Genomic DNA, 22,114 nt, shown 5'->3' with positions numbered 1-22,114 from the left:
CCATCGTGTAATTTCTGCCCGATCTGGACGGTGGCACCGTGGTTAGCACTGCTGCCTCACAGCACCAAGGACCCAGTTCAATTCTGGCCTCGGGTGACTGTCTGTGTGGAGTTCCCACATTTTCCCCATGTCTGTGTGGGTTTCCTCTGGATGCTCCGGTTTCCTCCCACACTCCAAAGATGTGCAGGTTAGGTTGATTGGCCATGCTAAATTGCCCCTTAGTGTCAGGGGGATTAGCTGGGGAAATAAGTGGGGCTGCAGTGATAGGGCCTGGGTGGGATTGTTGTTGGTGCAGGTTCGATGGGCCGAGTGGCCTCCTTCTGCACTGTAGGGATTCTATGATTCTATGAAGACACGCTTTAAAAACGTCCTCCTTGGCCAAGCTTTTGGTCATCTGACCTAATATCTCCTTCCAATGTCAGACTATGTTTGAAAATGCTCCTGTGAGGGGCATTGGGATTTTTTTATATAATAAATATAAAAGTTGTTCGTACTGTTTTCTTTTTGTTTAGTTAAGAAAATATATTGCCATGACTAGCATGAACAATTTCTGACTTAGTTTTGACGATGTAAACGTTAAGGGAGAGAAATTTGCTCTCATAGCATTGCTTCAACGCAAACTTAGCTCGATTCCCTTGTGATGGGCAGCAGTGCAGACCACTACGGGGCATTTTTTAATGATATCAATGACTGACATCGGGCACAGGTTGTGCCACTCTGGAGAACAAGGCTCCATGGTGCAGCTAAAAGCAGGGCTACAAGAAAGGATTTCTCCCTCTAACTGTTGTAAGACCATAAGCTATAGGAGCATAATAAGGCCATTCAGCCCGTCGAGCTTTCTCCGCCATTCAATCATGGCTGATCAGTTTCTAAACCCCATTCTCCTGTTTTTTTTCCCCGTAACCTTTGTTCCCTTACCAATCAAGAATCTAGTTATCTCTGTCTTGAATACACTCAATGACCTGGCCTCCACAACCTTCTGTGGCAATGCATTCCACAGATTCATCACCTTCTGGCTGAAGAAATTCCTCCTCATCTTGGTACTAAAGGGAATCCTGAGATTACAGCTTTTTGCTCACCACACCTCCAGCAACCCTGCTACCATGACTACCCCCCTCACCCCCGATTTTGTAAGGACCTGTCTGAAATCCATGTGTCACCTCTCCTAGTAAGAAGTTTAACAACACCAGGTTAAAGTCCAACAGGTTTATTTGGTAGCAAAAGCCACACAAGCTTTCGGAGCTCTAAGCCCCTTCTTCAGGTGAGTGGGAATTCTGTTCACAAACAGAGCTTATAAAGACACAGACTCAATTTACATGAATAATGGTTGGAATGCGAATACTTACAACTAATCAAGTCTTTAAGAAACAAAACAATGTGAATGGAGAGAGCATCAAGACAGGCTAAAAAGATGTGTATTGTCTCCAGACAAGACAGCCAGTGAAACTCTGCAGGTCCACGCAACTGTGGGAGTTACAAATAGTGTGACATGAACCCAATATCCCGGTTGAGGCCGTCCTCGTGTGTGCGGAACTTGGCTATCAGTTTCTGCTCAGCGACTCTGCGCTGTCGTGTGTCGCGAAGGCCGCTTGGAGAACGCTTACCCGAATATCAGAGGCCGAATGCCCGTGACCGCTGAAGTGCTCCTCTCCTTAGCAGGATGATGGAATTGGATTGAATCCAATTACAATTATGGTTTTGGGTTTCCACCTAAACCCCCGGTGCCTAGGCCTGGAAGAGATCTTGGATGTTCCTTGAGCCAGGAGGTTTCTCTCAGCCTGCTATTAGATTTATAAACATTTCTGCATGGTGGGATAATGAGGAAAGAAGATAAAAGGGAGTTTAATGAAAAATAACGACAATGGGCCATCCGGACTAGAAACGTTGGCTCTGTTCTCTCTCCGCAGATGCAGTCAGACTTGCTGAGATTTTCCAGCATTTTCTGATTTGATTTTGATTTGATTTGATTCGATTTATTATTGTCACATATATTAGTATACAGTGAAAAGTATTGTTTCTTGCACGCTATATAGACAAAACATACCATTCATAGAGAAGGAAATGAGCGAGTGCAGAATGTACTGTTACAGTCATAGCTAGGGTGTAGAGAAAGATCAACTTAATATAAAGTAGATCCATTCAAAAATCTGATGGCAGCAGGGAAGAAGCTGTTCTTGAGTTGGTTGGTACGTGACCTCAGACTTTTGTATCTTTTTCCCGACGGAAGAAGGTGGAAGAGAGAATGTCCAGGGTGCGTGAGGTCCTTAATTAGGTTGGCTGCTTTTCCGAGGCAGCGGGAGGTGCAGACAGAGTCAATGGATGGTAGGCTGGTTTGCGTGATGGATTGGGCTACATTCACGACCTTTTGTAGTTTCTTGCGGTCTTGGGCAGAGCAGGAGGCATACCAAGCTGTGTTACAACTAGAAAGAAAGCCTTCTATGGTGCATCTGTAAATGTCGGTGAGAGTCGTAGTTGACATGCCAAATATCCTCTATTTTTGTTAATTAAAATTAAAATTGCATTGCACCTGCACAGTGAACCAGGTAGGTGTAAAAAATAGGGCTGGATTTTCACCCAGTTGAAACCTTTGAAAATGATGGGTTGGTCCGATTCCGGGATTCCCAACTCTGTTCCTGGGCTGTCCGATTTCTACAGGAACCTTTAAAGGGTGCTGAGCTGATTTGGTTCAAAAGCCCCCACCCTACATTCCTGACTTGGCCAGCTCCATTGCAGAGATTGGCATCTCCTACACCCCAAAATTTAAATGGAGGCGGGCCAGGTTTATAAAGAGGTGTGTTTCACAACCTCAGAGGAGTTATGAACCCTACTCTGCATGAGGGGAGCTTTTAAACGGTAAACTCAAAAGGACCTCCTCATGGCCCCATACTCAGGTAAGCACCCCCCCATCCCATCACCCCACTTCACGGCCCCTTTGGCAAGCTATACCTCATTATGTATGTTGAACTGAGAGCCCAGAAATCCATTGTCTTTGTTGAAAAACTTAAACCCTAGAGGAACCAATGCTTGATTGACAACTCGGGTTCTCTGAGCTCTGTTATCAATTTCACAATGTTTATTTACGCACGGTTCAGTGCTTTCAAGTGCTTGCAGTTTCTGTTATCGATTAAAGGGTTAGGCTAATGACATTTTTTGCCCTGTAGACCTTTCTTTTAACACCGTGGAAAGTGAATAAATTACTTTGTTTCAAATCTTTTGTTTTAATGCATCTTATGCTCGCTATATGGTTCATTGTTTCTATGCAGTGTATAGTGGGTCAGTGGCATTGGAAGTGCCATAACTTGGCATGTGGGGCATGAGGGACCATGGGGGTTGGGTAAAAGGGAATAATCTGGCATAATTTGTTCGAAATGATATTATTGCCATAAAGGAAGTGCAACAAAGGCTCACTGGACTTGTTTTGGGGATGGCAGGACTATCTTGTAAAGAGAGATTGAGCAAACTGGGCCTGTATACTAAGAGGTGATATCACTGAAATCTACAAAATACTTAAAGGAGCAGACAGGGTAGATGCAAGTAAGATGTTTCCCTTCATGGGAAGTCTAGGACCAGAGGGCACAATGGCAAAATAAGGAGGAAGCCACCTAGAACAGAGATGAGGAGAAATTCCTTTACACAGAGGGTTGTGAACCTTTGGAATTCTCTACCCCCAGAGTGCTGTGGTAAAGTTTAACGTTTATTTATTAGTGTCACAAGCAGGCTTGCATTAACACTGCAATGAAGTTACTGTGAAAATCCCTAGTCACCACACTCCGGTGCCTGTTCGGGTACACTGAGGGAGAATTTAGCAGGGCCAGTGCACCTAACCAGCACTTCTTTCAGACTGTGGAAGGAAACTGGAGCACCCGGAGGAAACCCATGCAGACATGGGGAGAATGTGCAGACTCCGCATAGACAGTGACCCAAACCGGGAATCGAACCCGGATCCCTGTTACTATGAGGCAGCAGTGCTAACCACTGTGCCACCATGCTGCCCAGTTCAGTCATTGAGCATGTTTAAGGTAGAGATTGATAGGTTTCTGATCAACAGTGGTGTAAAGTGTTGTGGGGATAGTACGTGTAAAAGTGTCAATCAGCCATGATCATACAGAATGATGGAGCAGGCTCGATCAATTGAATGGTCTGCTCCTGTAAAATATAAGAGGCATGAGGAGGTGGCATTGATGCAGCGTGGGGATGGTGAGGGGTGGGGGTTAAAAGGCCTTTCTATTTTTATTTTAACTGGGACAAAGTCCCAAAGCACTGAGGCAAACTTTTGAAACAGCCCGTCTCCATAATCGACAATTCCTGTGTCCCCCTCCAACCTCTTTCCCAGTTCAGCTGACCCGATGCAGCCAGCACTCGCCACTCACCCCACTCCCCCCCCCACCCCACCACACCACTAACCATAACCCCCACACTGCCTCCCCCCCCCCCCGCCGCTATCTCACAACACTCTGGCAGTGAAGATCCCGTCTTCACAGCCACTTTCTCCCCAGCAAGCCATGACGAGCTGGGGATTTTCCAATCTCCTACTACCCGCCTCGGTGATGAAGATCCAGCCCATAGTCTTTGCAAAGCCATTCGACTCATGATTGCATGGTACTTGAGGAAGGTTTGCTGTTATTTGTGGTTACATTCTTGCTTTATTTGATTTGATTAGCCGGTCATTATCACATCCCCCTTTGTGGGATTATGCTATGTACTAATTGGCTGCCACATTGCCCACATTACAGCAGTGACTCACCTTCAAAGGGATTGAATTGGCTGTAAAGTATGTTGGAGATGTCATGAAGTTGTGGAAGGTGCTTTTTAATGCACGTCTTTTTAATATGTTGGCATGCCACCGTTAGATCAGACGTGGCCTCAGGGACCAAGGAGTGTTGAGGTGGGTTGGTTAAAATACCTGGTTCATTTCACTGGGACTTTGTTAAATATTAGGCACTCTAGCCCTCACTCCTCAGATCCCCTCACTCCTATCCATTTTCCATGCCCCATCCATACCAACTCATTCAACCCATGCCTCCATGCCAACCCATGTCCCTCTACCCAGCCAATGGTTCCTCTTGCCCCCCATGCCCCTCTAATTATCCCCATGGCCCGTTATAGCCCCTATGCCAACTTAGTTCCCACTCATACCAACTCATGTCTCCCTACTCACCACGATTTGCCTTTACACCCTCCATGCCAACTTAGCTAGCATTCACCATGGGGAGACCTCAGGAGCCATGCTGAGAGGAAATAAAGTTCTAAGTATTTTTTGCAGACTTCACTATCTTAAAAAAACCCTCCAATTCATAAAATCCCGTACAATATTTTAAAACCCCTTCAAGTACTTACTTTATTATTTAAAATAGCATTTGTATGCATAGCTCCACATCAAAAACTTTTAATAATCTCTTAGAGCTGTCAAACTGTGAACTTTCAGACCCAACTGAGATAATGATAGATTGTGCAAGCATTCAAGCAGCAATAATGCTATTATAATAGCCCATAGGGGTGTCAGCAAACAGCTATTGAAACTGCTAGAATGGATTTTTTTTACCCTCTCAGACACAGGCAGGCAGTTTTTCCCCAAAGTTTAATGGACGGAGGATTTAAATATTTGACAGTTTGACGGTTCTACATACTTTATCTGCCCTTCATGAACATTTAAGTCCTCATCATAATGTCATGGAACAGACACTGCAAGTTGAAGCTAAAAATCAAATCTGCTTGTACTGTATGTTGGCTTTAAATCACCCAGCCAATTCATGGTTCATTCCTGTGCACTTCATGCCTGCCCCACTTTCCCGTTTGGGATCTGCCAAAAATTGGGGCAAGACCTTTGATCCTAGCCCCTTCTGCCAATTTTCTCCTAATCGCCACAAAAATCCAGCCCATAGTTGAGGTCAACGTAGATTGGATCACTGGGAACACGGTGGCACAGTGGTTAGCATTGCTGCCTCACAGCGCCAGGGACCCAGGTTCAATTCCCGGCTTGGGTCACTGTTTGTGTGGAGTCTGCACGTTCTCCCCGTATCTGCGTGGGTTTCCTCCGGGTGCTCCAGTTTCCTCCCACAGTCTGAAAGACATGCAGGTTAGGTGCATTGACCCGAACAGGCGCCAGAGTGTGGCGACGAGGGGAATTTCACAGTAACTTCATAGCAATGTTAATGCAAGCCTTACTTGTGATTAATAAATATGTTTTACTTTTTTTTACAAAGCCTAGCCTTTGCGTTGTAACAATGTTTGTATTAATGTGATGAATAAAAAAATGAGTCATTTAAATTTCTTGCTGGAAATCTGGCTTCCTCAGCCATTATCGGGAACAGGCCTCAGGCTTCATACCCTCACAGGTGTCTCAGAAGGCACCACCCTTTTATTATTACGGGACTCTGGAATTACTCAGTTATCTCATTGGAAAAACGTACTGACGCTATTTGGTTACTCCTTGCTTAACAATCGAATGTTTTCCAACACTAGTGCCTTTTGTCAAAAAAAAAGCCATCCAGATTGAGAAAAACAGGTCAGGAGAAGAGATAAATCAAAATCGTAATGGGTCGATGATGCCAGGTTTTGAAATTTCAAAGCCTGTAGGGGAAGAATTCTTGTGACATACTTCAGCACTAACCAGGAAAGATAAATTTTGTTTTATGCACATGTCAGTATTTCATTTTCTGAGTCAGGAGAAGCTTTGTGTTCAGTCCCATGTGAGGATTTGTTTTTATTTAATTTTTTTTTTACTCCATCCTTAAAGTTATAAAGCCAATGCTCGGAATGGGCCAGGCAAACCCAAATCCATCTCTTTGCTTGCTCCAAAATTCAACTTCAAATTGAATCCAATTCATGGCTCCCACATGAGAGACAAACAAGATCCAAGCTGACAAGATAAGGCAAGCACTCCTTCCTGGGCTTGATCTGATGCTTATCTTAGCCAAAAGGCCAAGAAGTGATGCAAGTCCCATGCGAGGATTTGAGCACGTGATCCAGACTGATGCCTCGGTGCGCTTCGAAGAACTGCACGGCGGAACAGTGGTTAGCACAGCTGCCTTACAGCAGCAGAGACCCGGGTCTGATTCCCGGCTTGGGTCACTGCACATTCTCTCCATGTCTACATGGGTTTCCTCCAGGTGCTCCGGTTGCCTCCTACAGTCCAAAAGACATGCTGGTTAGGTGCAATGGCCATGCTAAATTCTCTCTCAGTGTACCCGAACAGGCGCCGGACTATGGCGACGGGGGGGTTTTCACAGTAACTTCATTGCAGCGTTAATGTAAGCCTACTTGTGACATTAATAAATAAACTTAAAACTTTAAACTGCAACAGTGTTGAACATGCCACCTTCCTGATGCAACATTAAAACAAGGGTCTGTTCACTAGTTCTTGAATATTAAGAATCATAGAAGCATAGAATCCATACAGTGCAGAAAGAGGCCATTTGGCCTATGCAGCCTGCACTGACAGCAATCCCACCAGGCCCTATCCTCGTAACCCCATTCATTTACCTTGTTAACCCCCCTGACAGTAAGGGACAATTTAGTATGACCAATCAACCTAACCTGCACATCTTTGGGTGTGGGAGGAAAGCGGAGCACCCGGAGGAAACCCATGCAGACACGGGGAGAATGTGCAGACTCCACACAGACAGTCACCCGAGGCCAAAATCGAACTTGTGTGCCTGGCGTTGTGAGGCAGCAGTGCTAACCACTGTGCCACCTCTGAAAAAGAGCAGGATATTCTGCCATTTTCTAGCCAACATTTGTGCTTTAAAGTACAACACTGATTGTTGTCCTCTCCCATTTTTTTGGGATCTTTCAGATTGCACAACAGCTACAAAACTTTCCCTCAACAGTCACTAGCTGCGAAATGTGAGCATAGTCGAAAATGAGCCTTTTAGGTGGGTGCATGTGGCTCGTGTCTGTTTACGTAGTCACGTCCGGGGCATCACATTAACTTTGTGTTAGAAACTTAGTAAGTTGATTCAGGCATCCAGTGATATCATGCTTGCTTGAGAAGGCAGCTGATTACTTATAGACAGCCAGTTCCTCTTAAAGAGAGTGGCTGCAAACAACAGGCAAAATGGTCAGGTTGAAGAAAATGATTAGAAGAGGACTGTGGAGGGCACTCAGTTTCTCTGCTGCCATGCTGGAAACTCTAGTCCGTGATTTGAATTGATTTGATTTATTATTGTCACATGTATTGGTACACAGTGAAAAGTATTGTTTCTTGCGTGCTATACAGACAAAGCATACCGTTCATAGAGAAGGAAAGAAGAGAGTGCAGAACATAGTGTTACATTCATAGCTAGGGTGTAGCGAAAGATCAAGTTAATGCAAAATAGGTCCATTCAAAAGTCTGATGGCAGCCGGGAAGAAACTGTTTTTGAGTCGGTTGGTATGTGTCCTTAGACTTTTGTATTTTTTTCCCCAACAGAAGAAAGTGGAAGAGAGAATGTCCAGGGTGTGTGGGGTCCTTGATTATGCTGGCAGCTTTTCCGAGGCAGCAGGAAGTGTAGACAGAGTCAATCGGATGGGAGGCTGGTTTGCGTGATGGATTGGGCTACGTTCACATGGTCTTGGACAGAGCAGAAGCCATACCGACCTGTGATGCAACCAGAAAGAATTCTTTCTATGGTGCATCTGTAAAGGTTGGTGAGAGTCGTAGCTGACATACCAAATTTCCTTAGTCTTCTGAGGAAGTAGAGGTGTTGGTGGGCTTTCTTAACTATAGTGTGTTAGCTTTTATTAACAGGGGGTTATAGTGTGTTAGCTTTTATTAACAGGGGGTTGGAGTTTAAGAGACGTGGGGTTATGCTGCAACTGTACAGGACCTTGGTGAGACCACATTTGGAATATTGTGTGCAGTTCTGGTCACCTCACTATACGAAGGATGTGGAAGCGCTGGAAAGAGTGCAGAGGAGATTTACCTGGATGCTGCCTGGTTTGGAGGGTAGGTCTTATGAGGAAAGGTTGAGGAAGCTAGGGCTGTTCTCTCTGGAGCAGAGGAGGCTGAGGAGAGACTTAATAGATGTTTATAAAATGATGAAGGGGATAGATAGAGTGAACGTTCAAAGACTATTTCCTCGGGTGGATGGAGCTATTACAAGGGGGCATAACTATAGGGTTCATGGTGGGAGATATAGGAAGGAGATCAGAGGTAGGTTCTTTACGCAGAGAGTGGTTGGGGTGTGGAATGGACTGCCCGCAGTGATAGTGGAGTCAGACACTTTAGGAACATTTAAGCGGTTATTGGATAGGTACATGGAGCACACCAGGATGATAGGGAGTGGGATAGCTTGATCTTGGTTTCAGATAAAGCTCGGCACAACATCGTGGGCCGAAGGGCCTGTTCTGTGCTGTACTGTTCTATGTTCTATAGTGTCAGTATGGAGGGACAGGACATGGTGTTGGTGATGTGTAGAAACTTGAAACTCTTAACCATTTCTACTTCATCCCCATTGATGTAGACAGGGGCATGTCCTCCACTACACAACATGATGGACAGGAGGAGAGTGATCCTGTTCACTCCAGGGAGAGGGGGTGGGGGGGGTGCGGGGTTGGTCAAGGGGGCAGCACGTCCTCCAGAGAACAGCCCTGCCTCCGATTACAGCAGAAATGTAGTGTTACAGTCATAGCTAGGATGTAGCGAAAGATCAACTTAGTGCGAGGTAGGTCCATTCAAAGTCTGATGGCAGCAGGAAAGAAGCTGTTCTTGAGTCGGTTGTTACATAACCTCGGACTTTTGTATCTTTTTCCTGACGGAAGAAGGTGAAAGAGAGTATATCCGGGATGCGTGGAGTCCTTAATTATGCTGGCTGCTTTTTCGAGGCAACGGGAAGTGTGGACAGTGTCAATGGGTGGGAGGCTGGTTTGAGTGATGGACTGGGCTTCATTCACGACCCTTTGTAGTTTCTTGGAGTCCGTGACAGCTGATCTCCTGGTCCGAGTGTAGCTACGAGCAACAGCAGCCTCAGGCTGCACTGTCTGAAAGAAGTTCATTGACCTCACCAGACTTGTCAGGGAAAGAATGTTGCTCACTCTCACTCACTGCTCACATCTCTACCACCTCCAGCCTAACTACTCACAGAATTACTCTCTCCTACTTCCTTCGCACCGTTATAATCACTGCAATTCCTCTACTACTCATATTCACATACTCGCCACTATTGCAACTTTTACTTCCCCATACTTCGCAGGTTACCCCACGTGGGCTGATGATTTGACCGCAATGTGGAGTAAGTTTATATCCAATATTTACATCCAATATATAATTCTCTAACACCTCACAAGGGTGTCACAAGTGCACTCCCTTCCTTGCAGAAGGAGGTCACGCACAATCTACACCTGAAACCTGCCTCCAGAAAAACGGAGCCGGCTTTCCCTTGTGAAGGAAGATGTGCTGGCCATGAGGGACAGGCGAAGATCATGGCTTAGGTGAATGATGAATGTATAACCTGCCATTGAGGACACTTCATTTTAGATGTGAAAAATGAATACAATGCCGACAAATTTCTACACCAATGGTTTTAATAGGCGATTGAGTGTACATGGAGTGTTTTGAGCTTTGGAAATGATGTGGAAAAACTAATTAAAATGCATAATTCTTTGCATAATTACAGGAAACAAGTAACAATGTAAAGCTGAATGTATCTTGCCCAACAGTGTACTTATTTCTAATGCTTTGTTCGAAACGTGTATCAACTCAATCCACATGCTCTAATTCGCCAAGACAGAACCATGCAAGTTCAAAACAGGTTAAACAGGAATATTTGGACTGTTGGGCGATTTCTAAAAGTAATTATTGCAAAGCAAAGTAATAACAAACTTCAAAGGTATGTTTTAATCTGACTGCAGTGTTCAATTATACACTGAGTACACACCTGAACATGACATCCCTGTGGTTTTGGCCTTAAGAAAGATTTTCTGTGCCAACGAGCAACATGTTTTTTTATCTAAAATACTTACCTGTCACATCATAAGCTTTGAACGATTATCATGAAATGTGTTTTGTAAATATCTGGAGAATTAGAGTGGTATAGAGGCACCTAGGAGTGGAACGCAGGGTATGGAGATGTTACATTTTATGCCACTTCCCATAATTTTCAAGTTTATAATATTCTATGATGTACTTTTATGTTCAGATTTTATGAATACATGGTATTTTTGGGGGGAAAAGATCATTTCTTCATGGATGATTGAAACTTTTTGGGCGTGAGTTTCTGTCTGTGCTGCCTTTCACTCATTTAGGTTTATAAAATAATGAAGGGGATAGATAGAGTGAACGTTCAAAGACTATTTCCTCGGGTGGATGGAGCTATTACAAGGAGGCATAACTATAGGGTTCATGGTGGGAGATATAGGAAGGACATCAGAGGTAGGTTCTTTACGCAGAGAGTGGTTGGGGTGTGGAATGGACTGCCTGCAGTGATAGTGGAGTCAGACACTTTAGGAACATTTAAGCGGTTATTGGATAGGCACATGGAGCACACCAGGATGATAGGGAGTGGGGATAGCTTGATCTTGGTTTCAGATAAAGCTCGGCACAACATCGTGGGCCAAAGAGCCTGTTCTGTGCTGTACTGTAATATGTATTCTCATACCAATCACACTTCAACATAACTGGCCAATGACAACATAGGATATCAGGCTATTACTCCACAATTATATTGGATATAAACCTACTCCACAAATGTGAAATATTAACTCTAATCTTCGACACATGAGCACTAGCCCAGCAATTTAGAGCCTAATTACTAATATGCAGTACTCCAGTCTGCTCCAGATAGCCATTCGAATGTAAATGTTTCTGAAAGTCTATTTTCCTCTGTTCTAGCCTGAAAGTGTTGAATAACAGCAGGCTACAGTTCAGTGGCCATCTGCACACGCGCAAAGCACACTTGGGTGATCTGTGTCATGTTTAAACTTAGTGAGTTGTTTCACAATGGATCCATTTTAGACCAGCCTTTCACAGTTCTTGCCCAACAAGCTGTCAGCCCCACTTGCTACCATAGCTAACACTGCGCCAATCACACTCTCAGGAGGGTCGCTAGCCAGAGGATGTTTTTTAAGACAGTTGGTGAAAGGAGAGGGAAGATGAGATTTTTGTGCACATGTTATTAATCATCTGGCATGAAATGATGGTGGAAGCTGATTTGAAAGCAGTTTTATAAAGGGAATTGGATATATGCTTAAAATGAAAACAAAAGATTTTGCAGGGCTATGGGAAAAGAATAGAACTAATTGGATGGCACAAGGAAGATGGGCTGAATGTCCTCCTCTGTGCTGATTCAATCTAATGCAAAGATACTCAGGACAATTATAGTTCAGTCTTATTAATAGTCTTAACATATGGCATAAAACTAGAATGTATTGACCTGGATTCTGCAGTCAATGGTGAACAAACAGTCCCTGCCATTCATTACACTTATATTTGCCCAAACTCTCTCTCTAATTTTATTTTTTTTATTTATTAGTGTCACAAAGTAAGCTTACATTAACACTGCAATGAAGTCATTGTGAAAATCCCACACTTGAGCGCCTATTCGGGTACACTGAGGGAGAATGTCCAATGCCCTTAACCAGCATGTCTCTCGGACTTGGAAGGAAACTGGAGCACCCGGAGGAAACCCACGTAGACATGGGGAGAATGTGCAAACTCCACACTGACAATGACCCGAGGCCAGAATTGAACCTGGGTCCCTGGCGCCATGAGGCAGCAGTGCTAGCCACTGTGCCACCGTGCCGCCTCACTCCTTGGCAGCCTGTAAACAAATCCAACAGGGTTTGCTTTTTGGGCCTCCTGCATAGCAACCTGCCATGGGCTGAATACAAGCAGCAGTGGGATAATACCCTTAAGTGGGCATTGATTGCACCCCTGACTCCATACTTGACTCAAGGGAGGGCTTTTAACACTGTCCCTTATGTGAATAACACAAGTATCCTTAACTAAATTGAAGAATCCATCCTGGGAGTCTGAAACAGAAAGAGTAACTTTAGAAGTTACCATAATGACAAATATCATGTACAGAAAGCAAAATAAAGAGAAGGAAAGAAAGATAAGTTTAAAAGGAGGATGAAAGAGAAAGAAAAATTGAGCAAAAAGGAAAAGTTAAAAATGCATTTTTTATTTTTAAAAAAATCTTCAACGACTTCTCTTTATCAATCAAGGCACAGATTACAAAAGCAGGGAATTCATGTTGGAGTTGTATAGAACTTTAGTGAGGCCACAGCTGGAGTACTGTGTGCAGTTCTGGTCGCCATATTATAGGAAGGATGTGATTGTACTTGAGGGGATGCAGAGATGATTCACCAGCTGCTGCCTGGTATGGTACATTTAAGTTATGAAGAGAGGTTGGATAGGCTTGGGTTGTTTTCGTTGGAGCAGAGAAGACTGAGGGGTGACCTGTTCGAGGTGTACAAGATTGAGGGACATGGATAGAGTGGATAAGGAGCAGCTGTTCCCCTTAGTTGAAGGGCCAGTCACAAGGGGACATAGGTTCAAGGTGAGGGGCAGGGGGTTTAGGGGGGATGTGAGGAAAAACCTTTTTATTCAGAGGATGGTGACAGTCTGGAATGCGCTGCCTGGGAGGATGGTAGAGGCGGGTTGCCTCACATCCTTTAAGAAATACCTGGATGAGCACTTGGCACGTCATAACACTCAAGGTATGAGCTGGGAGGTCAGGTGTTCCTCGCTTGTCGGTTCAGACTCGATGGGCCGAAGAGCCTTTTCTGCACTGTATGATTCTGTGAATTATTAAAATCTGAAGGACTGAGACGCCACACTTGTAAAAGCTACTTTTCAGCGCCAGTGAGAGGTATTGTTAAAAATGTAATTACCTTGGAAAAAATATACTCTAATATTTTCTTATATGTTCAGTGGCTTTCTGATGAATAAGCGTAACAATGTCCATCAAGTCCATATACTTCAAAGGCTATGTTTTTATGTGAGGCATCAGTACATCAAAGCAGTAAGACAACTCAAACAGTAAATTCCTACATCCACATTTAACTGTGCATGTACAGAAACCGGAACTTGCTCTTCAATTTACTCTAATTATAGTGAGAGCTGATAGCCTCACCTTTACTTGCACCACAAAAGCTGGGCCATTAACTTTATAAGTTGAAAACTGCACAGAAATTGCTGAATATGAGGTGAAGAATGACAATATTTGGGGAGGATTTATTTTTTGGCATAAAACACATTCACAAAAAAAATGTCTTGTTCCGCCTGGTATCCATAATGGGGAAATGTCCTTTGCTTGTTATCGCGAGTGAAATCAGAATGCATTTTGAAAAGTTTGTTTAGAAACAAGGATAGAATATTCTGTCCGTGTTTCCAATGCCAAAGGCACACATTTGCCAAGGAATTTTATTCCCAATATTTGTTTACGATGTGGCAGCAGACACTGACCAGAGGAAAACCCCTTCTAGGTTACTGACATCGATTTTCATGCTCGTTCTATAATGTCGAAAGCATCCAGTAAGCAGAGGAAATCTCCCTGCGGTATTCCTGTCAATAGCTGGCACTGACTAGGAGAAATTGCTATGTTTACAATGTTGATGATGCAAAAATTAAAGGAAGTGACTATCTCCTCATAATTGCTGAGCTTCTCATTTGGGTTTTGCTATCTCCCTCACAAACAGAGTAAGTATGATACTGAATAGCTTTCTCAGCGACATTGAGAATATATCATTGCTTTTGAATGGTAAATGCCGCAGGCGCTAACATTTAAAAAATAATAGAATTACTGAGAAGGAGAGTGCCGGAACTTGATTATTGGAAGTGATTCCATTTGTCAAAATCTAATTTATTATTCACAACTAATAGACCTTCCATTTCTTCCGATTAACTACGTGCAAAGCAACAGATGATTCACTGATATTTTTTTTAAAAGGTTAAGAAAGACTTGCTTTATATAACATCTTTCATGATCGGGGAGCATTATGCACTTTTGTACTTTTGAAGTGTGATCCCTAGTTGGGTGGCACGGTAGCACAGTGGTTAGCACTGCTGCTTCACAGCTCTAGGGACCTGGGTTCGATTCCCGGCCTCGGGTCGCTGTCTGTGTGGAGTTTGCACATTCTCCTCGTGTCTGCGTGGGTTTCCTCCAGGTGCTCCGGTTTCCTCCCACAGTCCAAAGATGTGCGGGTTAGGTTGATTGGCCGTGCTAAGAATTGCCCCTTAGAGTCCTGAGATGTGTAGGTTAGAGGGATTAGCGGGTAAATATGTGGAGGTAGGGCCTGGGTGGGATTGTGGTCAGTGCAGACTCGATGGGCCGAATGGCCTCCTTCTGCACTGTAGGGTTTCTATGATTTCTATTGTTAATGTGGATAGGGCAGCACATAGTAGCCCATAGTGGGCAGAGGTTTACGTTCCCTACAAGGCAGGTTCTGAGGCTGGGTGGGGGGAGGTGGGAGTGTGAAATTGAATGGATGGGATTACTCCTCCCTTCCTCCCCAGGAACCCACCCTCCCAAACCCAGTAATATCATGCTTGGGTGGACAGGGCCTTGGGCAAGAAACCCACCCATTCGCCAATTAAGGCCCCCACATGGCCACTTAATGGCCTTTTCCTGCCCAGCCTCAATTTTTAGGCTGGTGGGCGCAGGTAGGGCGGAAAAGTGACATTTAGGGTGGAACTTTCCCATCCCACCCACCACCGGAATCATAGCAGGCAGGACAGGACCATGCAAAGGTCCGTTGAACTCGATGGGAATTTCTGGTCTTGGGGCGAGCGCAGCCGGAAAATCTGATCCTTAAACTTTACCCCATCTCAGGCAGGAAGGTTGTGGGGCAGAGGCACCTCGTTCTGAAGGCCAAAAGAGAAAATGCTGGAAAATCTCAGCAGGTCTGGCAGCATCTGTAAGGAAAGAAAAGGGCTGATGTTTTGAGTTCAGGCGACCCTTTGTCAAAGTTGCACATTGAATTATGGTTGAGCTTTGACAAAGGGTCATCTGGACTTGAAACATCAGCTCTTTTCTCTCCTTACAGATGCTGCCAGACCTGCTGAGATTTTCCAGCATTTTCTCTTTTGGTTTCAGATTCCAGCATCCGCAGTAATTTGCTTCTATCCATCACTCTGAAAGCCCCTCAGCCAATCCGCCGATGCCAAAATCACCCCCACTCCCCAAATCTGCCCCCCCGACCACCCTAGGTGTTACCCACCCTCCCACCCCTTAGACTTAGTTTTTCGAAAGATCCTGGGACTTGGTTCCAAGCAGAGTGCTGCAGTACCACGTCTGGCCACTGCAGCGCTGTGCCTGGCCTGGTTGAAGAGTTGTTGGCCATTCTAATTTGTCGACAGCTCTCACGAGAAGGACTTCCTTCCAAGGGCAGGTGGAAGTCCCGCCCACTTCCAATCAACGTCCAAGTGAGCGCTAAACGACAGTGAGTTGGCGGCTGCGTGACTCTCGGGATGGTGAGTGTTGATCACTCACCATCTTTAAAACCCTACCAAGTTCCCACAAACAACAATGTAATAATGACCAGATAATCGATTTTTGGTGATAATGATTGAGGGATAAATATTGACCGGGACACCAAGATGAACTCTTCTGCTCTTCCCCAAAATAGTTTCATGGGATCTATTATGTCCACTTGAGAGAGTAGACTGGGTTATCTGACAGATCGCGCCTCCGGCAGTGCAGCATTCCTCAAGTACTGCACTGGAATGTCAGGCTAGAATGTTGTGCTCAAGTCCTGTGTGGGATTTGAACCCACAAACCTTTTCACTCTGAAGTGAGAGTGCTGCACATTGAATTACGGCTGAAATGGCATATTGATAAATATAATTAAATAATAGTTATTGAAGCATTTGCTGATATATTCAGAAGTTCTATCCTCAATTTTTTGCAAGTGATCGTGTTTGATACAAATTGTTAAGTTTTTAGCGTTTATTTATTGGTGCTACAAGTAGCTTACATTAACACTGCAATGAAGTTACTGTGAAAATCCCCTCGTCGCCACGTTCCGGCGCCTATTCGGGTACACTGAGAGAGAATTTCACATGGTCAATGCACCTAAGCAGCACGTCTTTCTGACAGTGGGAGGAAACCGGGGCACCCGGCGGAAACCCATTGCAGACACGGGGAGAACGTGCAAACTTCACACAGACAGTGACCCAAGCCGGGGATCGAGCCGGGAATCGAACCCGGGTCCCTGGCCCTGTGAGGCAGCAGTGCTAACCACTGTGCCGACCCTGTGTTTGAAGGCTAATTCGCGATGCGATTTTTGTTAACATCTGTAACAAGCTTCGTTGATAGCAATCGAGGAGGTGACCCATTAAGTAATTGCTTGATAATTCATTTGTGAGCGGGGAGAGATAATTTCTAGGTCATCCAGTTTCCGCCTCTGTCATTTGCCTGAAACCTCTGATGAGAGAGCCAGAGAGCAGTAATTGGAGCTTTAACAAAAGAAACCTGAAGTCTGTCTTTGCTGCAGCAGCTCAGCAGCAAGCAGCTCATTTTAAAACCTCTCCTGATTCCTATTCCCTTTTGCAATTAGATACCAGACTACCTAGTAACTGATTGGTCTTGTAACTTTTACGTGGAATGAGAGATCTCCCTATGAGCTGAGTCACTTGAGGGAGTGGGGGGGGTGGTGGTGTTCGGAAACCTTAAAGTGACTTCATCCTTCACCATACATGGTATGTTAAAACAATTTTCCAAAAAAGCTAGCAGAACAGAGTGGCTGCAGCTTTAATTCATCACTTTTAGAGTCAGCCTGAAGGCATCTCATTACAGGGATGATGCCAAAGTTCACTGTTTTCAGAGATGCTATATAAACGGAAAGCATGCTCGCTTGCCTGACTAACCCCAGCCTGCTGTTTGAAGAAAGGTGTGCGAGAGGGGGTGAATTAGCTTTGTTCCTGAGCACCTACCCTAGGACTTCACGCAGGCTGCTTCTCCAATGTGAACACAGACTGCAACAGAAAGCTTGAAGGGCAAGTTTCATTGTAGGTAGTGGAGCTGAATTCTTAAGTCTGATCACTGCATGGTTCGCAGCCAGTACAATTCAAGGTAAGAAAGCTGCTTTATAGAATCTGCCATGACCTCAATGTATTTTGCCGATATATTTAATTGAGATTTCAAATGGATGATCTTAATCAGAGGTCATCTTATTGACATTTTGATTGAAGTCCACACAATTTTTGTGTGTGTGTGTCTGTGTGTATGTTAAAATAATGCTGATGGTGCAGTAATTTTCAGGAAAGAAATGCATTCATTCTCTTCTCCCTGTATTGAATTGCAAATATTTTCTATGTGGGAGCCCTGGTGTTGTCATTATGTGAAGGATACCCATCGAGTTTGTGCGTGGAGCTAACAGAAGCTGCGAAAAGGGATCTTTCACGTGATATTATACAAAGTGGGAGATAGTTAAAGCACCTTTGTGTTCACCCCAGAGTGGTTCTCAGCAATTAGCAGACTTCATAGCTAAAACCATTTTTTTTTAAAAAAAAGGTTGGTATTCAACTCCCCATTCAAAGGGATGAATAGATCGATTGTCAGCTGAAAAAAAACTGACAATGTTAAAATAGTTACTACTGGCTCACAGAGGCAGTTCGGTTCAGAACAAAGTGAATCTTGCCGTGATTCACTGCCCCGGTGAAGGACAGATTTATTGTCTAGAAGTAAGCCCATGTGTGGCAAAGCTGATATGGAATTCCCCCCCTTTGATTGTATTGCAGGAACAGCAGCCAGAGCAGTAAGTTAAAGGTTGCAGCTCACTGCTCAGGTTATAATGGTGGTAGTGATCACCAGGGATTTTTTTTTTGTCTTGACTGATGCATATTGGTCATAGTATTTACTGAATATTGACAGAGCTCCTCAGCTCTGATCTCTCGCATTGGTTGACAGCTTCATTAGAACCCAAATTGTTTAATATCGCAGTTCACGTGCGCGAATTCTTTCCCTTCCCCTTCTCAATTTCCCTGATCTTACCATTTTTTTCTCTCCCCCTTGAATCAGGGGATGGAGCTCTGGTTCCGCGGGCTCTGACTGTTAATACTTTGCCTAAACGGCCACTCCTGAACCTGGGCATTGAGCATTGGGGATTCTCACGTTAACTTCATTGCAGTGTTAATGTAAGCCTACTCATGACAATAAATAAATTAAACTTTATAAATATTAACAAGCTTTCTGACCGTGAGCAAAGAAATAAGTGTCTGAGAGTGATTCTGTCATCACGTGCATGCCCTTAGAATAACATTAGCAGCAGACATCCCGACTGCTTTTATTTCACCCCCTGCCCCACACCTCCCCTGCTGAACTCCTCTTCTTAGCTTAAGGCACCAAGGTCAATGGTAGCACACCTGCCTGCCATTCTGCATGACATCAACTCATTCAACCCAAATGTCCATCAAAATCCTGGTCTTTTGTAAATTTTCCCTTTTCATTTACCTTGCTATTCCTTTCTCCCTGAGGTGGTTCATTTTATTTTGCCCATAAATTAAAACAGTTGTTCTTGGGCTTTCTTCTCACAAGTCCTGTTTCTCATATATATGTATATACATATGTATATAAAAGTTGGCGAGGTTTGGTTACTGGCACTGTGTTGGCAACAAACTAGCCTGTAAGAGCTGGGAGCCGCTGGCTGGACCATCCCCGTGATTCTAAACAAAGACAGTCAGGAAATTCTAGTGAAATAGCAAATAGCTGGTGCCCCAAACTGGAACAATGGCCATTTGAAAGGAATGGTGGATACTACTGCACACCTCCTGGATTAGTTGTAAGTATTCGCATTCCAACCATTATTCATGTAAATTGAGTCTGTGTCTTATAAGTTCTGTTTGTGAACAGAATTCCCACTCACCTGAAGAAGGGGCTCAGAGCCTCGAAAGCTTGTGTGGCTTTTGCTACCAAATAAACCTGTTGGACTTTAACCTGGTGTTGTTAAACTTCTTACTGTGTTTACCCCAGTCCAACGCCGGCATCTCCACATCATCACCTCCTGGTGGTCAGTTTTGGAGAAACACCATCTGTGGGCAGCTCACCTGCCTGTCTTCATGGCCGAATTCTCATGGGGGTGAGAAGACCTAATAAAAATAATGGGACAGGACAAAGAAGCATTTTGTGTTTTCTGTTTGCAAAAATGCCTCTGGCGGATGTTTTACCTCAGCAGTGTGGCAGTTTATTTTAAACGCTTGGGCATCATTTCGAAGTTTCTTTCAAATAGAGGAAAGTCGTAACAGTAAAACATTAAGATGAATGTGTTAGCACTTAACGAGTACATAGGCCTGCCCTTGTAACTTGGGATTTTGAGAGGTTCTTTTTAAAATGTATTTGTTTCAGCTGGAAATGTCAGGTCATTGTTCTCCACACAAGTACTGCATTTGTCTAAAGTGTAAAGTTCATTTTGCTTCATTTAAAATCCTTGAAATTGTGCTGTGCTAATCATGAAAATATATTTATATGAAGGTCATTGTCTTCCACTTTAACAAATGCTTTAACCCTTTTTTAAAATAAGGTATTTTCCTATTTTAAGTTATTTTAAATGGCATGAAATAGTGGCCAAAGGAGTTTAATACAAATGTGTTTACGCCTTTGTTGCTAACATTGTACCGAGCAATTTGAAGCATTCATGCTTTAAACAGAATTTGACCTGATTCCAATGTCCCATTGCGGTGGCGCGGTGGCACTGTTGTTAGCACTGCTGCCTCACAGCGCCAGGGACCCGGGTTCAATTCCAGCCTTGGGTGACTGTCGGTGTGGAGTTTGCACATTCTCCCCATGTTTGCGTGGGTTTCCTCCGAGTGCTCCGGTTTCCTCCCAGACCCCACAGATGTGTGGGTTAGGTTGATTGGCCATGCTAAATTACCCCTCAGTGTCAGGGGGGATTAGCAGGGTAAATATTTGGGGTTAAGGGGTTGGGCCTGGGTGGGATTGTTGTCGGTGCAGGCTTGATGGGTCGAACGGCCTCCTTCTGCACTGTAGGGATTCTATGAATAGTGCAATTACTTCACTGAGTACAATATTCCTGACATTTTCGTGATGGGCAAATCATCCGGGGAAAAGAAAGTTGGCGAGGTGTGGTTGCTGTGATACTGACATTTGATTGTATCAGTTTCCGCTCCAGCATAAATTTAATCGGTTTCGTGGAATTGTTGGTGTACGGCTGAAATCTAAATAAAGCATCTGCTGCGTGAATGGAGCTCAGTTTATAAATTGGCACATAGTCATATTAATGTCACACATTCCTGTGAATCTTCTCTATCTGGAAGGAAGGCCATTTGTAGCCAACAATCTGAAATTCGTCACAAGTAATTGTGTAACTAGCATGATAACACATACTAGTGTCATCACTAGTATAACCTACTAGTCATACTAGGGACTAGTATGATTAGTCCCGATCACCGTACGAATGATTAGTAACAAATGTGTAGATTGTATAAATGCACTTATATTACATTTCTTGGTCACTATTATATACACATTCTACCAGCTAAATAGCTTCTTAAAAAATAGCTACATATCCCTTCTCTTTCTTCTTCTTGAGATCGCTGCCCAAAGGCAGGTCCAAACCACAGCACCATGATCATGGCAGCGCAAGGAAGTAGGTCCCAAATTCACCCCATTCAGAATGGGGATTGAAACCCACATCATTGCCACTTATCTGGTTCACATTGGCCATCCAGCCAATTGGCATCATCAGGAACATCACCAAATAGGGCACACGGTGCCACAGTGGTTAGAGCTGCTTCCTCACAGCACCAGGGACCTAGGTTCAATTATGGCCTCAGGTGTCTGTGTGGAGTTTGCACGTTCTCCCCGTGTCTGCATGGGTATCCTCCAGGTGCTCCGGTTTCCTCCCACATTCCAAAACTTTTAAAGTTTATTGGTGTCACAAGTAGGCTTACATTAACGCTGCAATGGAGTTACTGTGAAAATCCCTTGTGAAAAAGATGTGCGGGTTTGGTTGATTGGCCACACTGAATTGCCCCTTAGTTGGGAGGATTGGAAGGATAAAAAGTGGGGTTTTGGGGATGAGGTCTGGGTGGGATTGTTGGTGTGATCTCAATGGGCCGAGTGGCCTCTTTCTGCACTGGAGGGATTCCGTGATCTATGAGAATTAGATGTTGAGTTGCATAATGAGACATGAGGACAGGTAACCAAGATTTTGGTTGATAAGGCAGCTTTTACGG

The 22,114-nt window shown here is 44.2% G+C and overlaps 1 protein-coding gene across 10 annotated transcripts in view; it reads left to right on the top strand.

The window, feature by feature from the left end:
• Positions 1–22,114, top strand: part of tncb (tenascin Cb) — a 360,962-nt gene that overhangs the window by 191,242 nt on the left and 147,606 nt on the right. For 8 of the 10 annotated variants that reach the window (XM_078226655.1, XM_078226653.1, XM_078226654.1 and 5 more), the window contains exon 1: positions 17,636–17,993. The exons of 1 other annotated variant lie outside the window; for it this stretch is intronic. The gene's annotated coding sequence lies outside the window, so the exon portion shown is untranslated. Of the gene's footprint in view, positions 1–17,635; positions 17,994–19,607; positions 19,702–22,114 lie in introns of those variants that run through there. One more of the 10 variants, XM_078226648.1, reaches the window with a different exon arrangement.

The sequence above is a fragment of the Mustelus asterias genome, chromosome 13 (assembly GCF_964213995.1).
Source record: "Mustelus asterias chromosome 13, sMusAst1.hap1.1, whole genome shotgun sequence".
In the NCBI taxonomy this organism is placed as follows: domain Eukaryota; kingdom Metazoa; phylum Chordata; class Chondrichthyes; order Carcharhiniformes; family Triakidae; genus Mustelus; species Mustelus asterias.
The sequence above is the reverse complement of the archived record's forward strand: the minus strand, read 5'-3'. Positions and strand labels throughout refer to the sequence as shown.